The following is a 6357-nucleotide window of genomic DNA, read 5'->3' as shown; positions in this document are numbered from 1 at the left end:
AATATATATTAATACATCATTTTACTATATTCTCTAGAAATCATTTCAAACAACTTCATATTTTATATTCATTATATTATAGTAAACACATCATCATTCATTAATTCATTTATCACCAGACATCTTAAACCTCCAGTAGTTAATGATTTTTAAATAAATGCATTTCAATACTTAGGTTTAATTTCAGTGACGGAAGTCTACCATACTTGTATCAGTTAGCATTCTATCACTGTGACAAAATATCAGAGGCAGTCAACTTATAAGAGGAAAGATTCATTTTGGCTCAGTTTTGGAGTTTTCAGCTCATATTGATTTGGGGCCTGAGCAAAGCTGGTCACCTCACAGCGGCCAGAGAACAAAAAGAGAGAAACAAAGGGGCTGCAGTTGCAGGGTCCCATTCTGGGGACACTCCTAATGACCCACTTTCTGCCCTGAGACCCTGGCTCCTAAAGGTTCCAGGACCACCCCCCCACCCCCGCCCAGTGTTGCTACAGAATGGGGACAAAGCCTTTATCACATCATTCTAGGAGACCAACCAGATCCAGACTATGGCATCACTCAAACATGGCAAATGTCAAATTACTTACTGAAAGGATCAAACCAAGTGATATGAAACTGCATTTTCCAGCTTTTTATTTTCTGTGTCTAGAGATGGTTCTCCAGTATCTCCTTTATGTTTGCCTATCTTCAGGACAGAGGCACAGCAGCCTCTGCTCAGGATGGGCTTTCCTAGGCTATGTGTGTAGAGCTCTCCTAGAAGACTGAGACAGCACCTCCTGCCCAAGCAAAGGGCAATCTTGCTGCCATTAAAAAGACTCAAGTTTCCTAAGTTCTGAACCCTCTAACATCTTAAAATGTATACAACCATAGCACTAAACCCACTGGCGTAACTTCTTGGGAGAAAGAAAACAGAGCCAAATACGCTGATGCTTGTGCTGCTTGCTGCACTGAGTAATGAAATCTTTTGTCTTTGACTAGGAGTCTCATTTCCATCAGCATCAATGAAACTGAGGTAAGCTAATTTGCTAGCTTGCAAGTAGGATTATATCTTAGACTCTGTTCAGTTTCTTTTATTTTTTTAAAGAAACAAAGTCTCAACTATATTACTCAGGCTGAAGTGATCCTCCTACCTTAGCCTCCCCAAGAAGCTGGGACTACAGGTGTGCAGCAACATGCCTCGTTCTTCTCAGTTTTTGGATGGATGGATGGAAATACAGAGACAGATAGACACATGTATACCCTTTAGTTAATTTGACCAGAGAAAAGTTTTGTTCCTATTCTAGTTTAAAGTTATAATCAAAGTGAACTTCAATATAACACCATGATGGTAAATTTTATGTGTCAACTTGACTGGGTCAAAAAGTACCCAGACATGTGGTCAGAATATTATTCTGGATATATCAGTGAAGGTGCTCCTGGATGAGATAAACTGTGATTAGTACAGAGTGCTGGAGATTGCGCTCCCTAATGTGGGTGGGCCTCACGCATTCAACTGAAAACTGGAATCAAACAGGAAGGTTAGGGATCTCCTCCTGTTTGAGCTGACACATTGGTCTTTTCATGTCTTTGGACTGAAATGTCAGATCGTCATGGGTCTAAGGTCTGCAGGCCCTGGAACTGATACTTACACCAACATTTCTCTTGGAGCACCAGCTTGATGACTATTGTTCTTGGAAATTATCAGACTCTGTAATCTTGTGAGCCAATTCCTTTCAATAAATTTCTCTCTTGGGCTAGGAGAATGACTCAGTGGTACAGCATCTGTGAGATCCTGAGTTTAATTCCCACCACCCAAAAAAAAAAACAAAACAAAACAAAGCAAAACAAAACTCACCCCTTCCTCCCTGCATCTCTTCTACTCTCCCTTCTCCTATCCATCCATCCTGTGGGATCTGTTGCTCTGGAAAACTATGGCTAATATACTCACAGCTGTGAAATGGTCAGACACATCCTTGCAGGTTTATATATTTAACTCATTTATTTTTATCAGGAGGTTATTTTTTCTTGTGAATTTTAACAAAATCTTTACCCACTAGACATATTAATCCTTTATGTATCATATAGATTTCACCCATCTCTGGTTCATTTTTATTTTACACAAACAAACTGGTGATACTAGAAATTAACACTAGTGAGGTAGGAGATTAGGGTGTGGCCAACTGGCTGAATAAGTGGGCATGGCCTGTCAAACACAATTACCCAGGACACATGCACAGAATACTGTTTCTAAGCCCTGCATCTGCAACCAATCAGAAAATGCTATGTTTAATTTTTATGGGATGAGATCAAGCAGGCTTTTGATAGGATGGCTAGATCTGATGTCAGAATGGGTGAATACAAAAGATGGGGGCCATTAGCCTTGCGGCCACTGTGCTCTTTTTTTTTTTTCAGTGATCCACTCTCACTCTGCAAAGTGTACTTCATTTCCTACTTTTAATTAATACAAACTTCACTACTTTTTCATCTGTTTTGTTCAATTTTTTATTCAGGACAATATGAACCCAAGAAGAATCTCTACACCAGTGGTGGCAAAGGTATGGCACACGGCTGCAGCAGGCTATTTGTATCATTGTAAGCTCTAAAAGGTTCACCATCACTCCTTTAAACCAAATCCATACATAGCATCCCAGAAGCCCTGTAACATAGGAAGATAGATCTTTCACAAACAAGGAGGCCAAGAGACAGAGGGAGGGGGGACCATGGAGAGGGGAAGGAGACATTGAAAGAAGCTGTTACATACATGTACCAACTCTGCTCGATAAATATAATCATTATGTACCTCAAACATGTACTAATAAAATTAAAAGTAAAAAAAATAAAATGAGACCAAACTAAATCAGGCCCAGCGGGGGTGGGGAGGGGATACTGCTTTTCTTTCATTCTCTATATCTTTAGTAAGGACCCACACCTCACCTCCTACCACTCTTCCTTTCACTATCCCCCAGTAGTTATCTCCTATCTGCTTTAAGGAACAGAAGTATTTCTAAATGCAAAACAGTCTGGAGAAAAAAGGGGCTGTCTAGGAGGGGTGCCAGCTAGAATGTCCATCTCTATCTACGTGTGCATTCCTAAAATTTCATGAATCAGAGAAATGAATTAAATACTGGGAAATCATCTCGCTGATTTTAATAACCATGTCATTTGCTTTTGATTACACAATTTCGCCTAATTATGTTAGTACTTTTGGTTCTCTCAGGTTTATTCCCTAGGGATATAATTAAATCCAGAATTTATAATTTGCAAATGGACCAAAAAACCTCAGCTCCTCTTATATGAAAGATTTTATCAATATTTACCAGAAAGAGATGCCTTTGGAGAAAGAGACTCATTAGAATTTTTAGTAAAAAAATGATTAAATAAATGATATATGGGACAAATTATATAGAGAAAATATAGCAGATATCAGTTACTTTCATTTACAAAAAAAAGTTTTGAAACATTGTTTTAGGTTACATTCAGAGATCAGAACTCTTTCATTCTTGAAATGTTTACTCGTAAAATGCTTGGATCAAAGACGATCCAGATATCTGCTTATTTGTTTTCCAAATCACAGACAGGGTAAATTAATTGAAGGACTACTGACAGGAATTCTGCCTCTTGGAAAAACAGTTTGTTACACAATACCTCAGTCGGGTAGAAAAACAGACTCTGTAACTGATAATAATAAAATAAATTTTAAAGTATTATGCAGTGAGGATTTTTTAAAAAGCGTCCGTGTCTCTCTGGACTGCAGAGCACAGACATGTGTGGTGGTGTATGAACAATGTGAGGTATCTCCCTGGTAAAAGACAAAGGAGAGGGAAGCACATTCAGAAGCCTTTCACACTTTCCCTGTAAAGTCTGCTCAGCTTTTGTTATTCAGATTAGCTTTTCAAGGGCCAGAGCTACCTTTCTTCACTTATTTGAGAAACCTTTTGAATACCAAATACTATTTCCTATTCAAAACTCTGAATCTGTCATTAGGCAATTTCTAAAATAAGTCTCATAGCTCTTTCATCCTGATTCTTCTTTATCTCTAATAGTCCCTCCTTGCCTGATTCACAGATCTCTTGTCAGCATGCTGGCTTTCTCAGGCTTCCCAGGGTCCCCTGGACATTAAATGTGAAACCCGCTCCTCCTCCTGGGGCTTTACCCCTTCAGCTCTGTGCTCTATCATTTGGGAAAGCACCTCTACACATGAATATGTGCCATAGAATCAAGAATGTGATGGGGAGGGAGAGCTAGTGAGTTCAAATATTCCTTAAGGTAGCAAGCAAGTCAGATCTCAGTAAAATTCCAACTTAAAAGAACCATTAAGCCATGTGACAATGTATGATACTAGTGATAATACTGCCAAGGTCAAACCATTTCACTGGGTTGAAAAGACATGTACTTTCAGATCTCCTTTCTTCTGACAGTTATAAAGAAGTGCCAGTGAGGTACAAGTCACATTTAAAACACAGAAGCAGCTGTCAGATGTACCACACAAGCCTAAGGAGAATACTGCTAGGTGCAGACACCATGAGCTATAGAACAGCCACAGAGAACCAACCCAGCCCTGCTTGCCACTCTCCTAGAACCTACTTCCAGCTTCCTCCGCATCACAACTCTCCCAAGGGCTCAGGCAGAGCAGCAGCCTACAGGCAATGGAGAAGGCAGACACAGACACCCACTTTCATTTGTAGACATCAAATGCAAAACACATAAATGACTCGAAGGTGAGCGGCAAAAACAGACGCCACGAGCACACCACCCAAGCAGCATCCAGGAGAAACTGGTGATCTCTGCTGGGCCGACTGCTGGGAGCTGGTGTGTGGAGGCCACCCAACTGCGAGTATTTGATGCTGTCACCCTGCCGGACCTCAGGCTACCAACATGATGTCACTGAACACAGAGAAGAACATGAGTCACGGCTGTGCCAATGAAGAGGAAATGTTCTTTGTTGTGTACTATTAGAAAGAAAAGAGTTCTTAGAAGATCGATATATAAACAAAATCAATAATAAAAAGTATCAACACTCCTTTGCATGCTAACTCTTAGTGGGCCAGATTATTGCTTAGTTTTGTGTTCTGTCTTCACAGAGCTATTCATATCTCAGGTGATTAAATGCTATTTGAGCTAACAAATGAACTACTACCAACCACTGAGCTTGTAACCACATGTTGCTCTAAGAGCAAAGGAATGAACGCTAAGAGCACAGATAAGAACGGGAATTGCATGTGGGCCAGTTAGGAAGGGGTCAGCACCTCTGCACAGTGCTGGGCACCAAGGTGACCGTGTGCCAACAGAGGACATGGCTTGGAGTGGAGGACTCAGGCTGTATCCAGCCCAGCCTGGCCCACTGTGCAGTGGATATGAACGCAGAACTGCTATCATGATAGCAACACACGCATTCACTCTAGAGAAAGCATTTTATTTTATTTCTTAAATATTTCAGGTAAATACCAAAAAGGACTGACTATAGAGTAATTTACCTAAAGATGTGTAGAAAGAGAAAGCATTTAACAGGGGTGGTAGCCCGTTACAAACCTGTGTGAAGAGGCTAGATGCTGTGTGTGTGTGCCAGTGAACTGCAGCTCTGGGTGGGCAGGTAACCTTCCGCCCATGCCATCACACAGCTGTCACACAGATCCAAGTGATGTGTGTGAATCTACCTGCCTTAAGGATAGCTATTTGAGAGCATGGTGTGCGACATGTGAACAGAGCGCAAACACACACACTGACAACAGCCAACAGGCTTCACCAGCATGGCCTCGCCACAAGGATAAAGTACAGCACCTGCAAGCCCCAAACCCTGCCAGACTGCAGCCAGGTCAGCTGGCGCTGCCCAGGTGGAGCAGTCCTAGACAGCAGCCCACACTGGTGGCTTTCACACCTCAGCAAAGAGTGTAGGGAGAGAAAGCAGAAGACACCAATGATTACAAGAAAGATCTTCCAGTCAACCCGCAATGTCCGAAGGAGCCTGGAGAAGTGAGAGGCTCTTCCAGATACAGACTCAGCTCCTGGGGAAACATCCACCTTCGGATGGGCTTTCCTCAGGCATCTTTGCACCTACAGTGTGTTCCCCACTCCAACACTACAAGGAGTTAAGTTCTACAGAGTGCCTTATATCATTAAAAAATATAGACAGACAGAGACAGATACAGAGATAGGTAGATATAGCAATTATAAACACAAGTGGCAGCAGATAAAATAGCACACGAGTTCTCTGACCTCATGTTCCTTTAAGATTGTAAACTGAAATTATGGAGTATATTCTACATTTTGATCTGTAATAGCCCCATTCAAATAGAAAAGGTTTAAATAGAAATGAATGTTACTCTGTGCGTGTGTATACATACATGTGCGTGTGTACACATGTGCTGGAGACAGAACTCA

At 41.2% G+C, this 6357-nt stretch overlaps 1 protein-coding gene and 1 long non-coding RNA gene across 21 annotated transcripts in view; one reads left to right on the top strand and one right to left on the bottom strand.

Moving 5' to 3' along the window:
- Pard3 (par-3 family cell polarity regulator) overlaps positions 1–6357 on the bottom strand; it is a 527188-nt gene that overhangs the window by 284712 nt on the left and 236119 nt on the right. The gene's annotated exons all lie outside the window — the stretch shown is intronic.
- Positions 382–5012, top strand: LOC102020095. The gene is made up of 3 exons (XR_263092.2): positions 382–1012; positions 2490–2534; positions 4398–5012. It is a non-coding gene; the product is annotated as an uncharacterized LOC102020095 (long non-coding RNA).

The sequence above is a fragment of the Chinchilla lanigera genome, unplaced genomic scaffold, assembly GCF_000276665.1.
Source record: "Chinchilla lanigera isolate Chin_1 unplaced genomic scaffold, ChiLan1.0 scaffold00061, whole genome shotgun sequence".
Lineage (NCBI taxonomy): Eukaryota > Metazoa > Chordata > Mammalia > Rodentia > Chinchillidae > Chinchilla > Chinchilla lanigera.
This window is presented reverse-complemented; position numbering and strand designations above follow the sequence as displayed.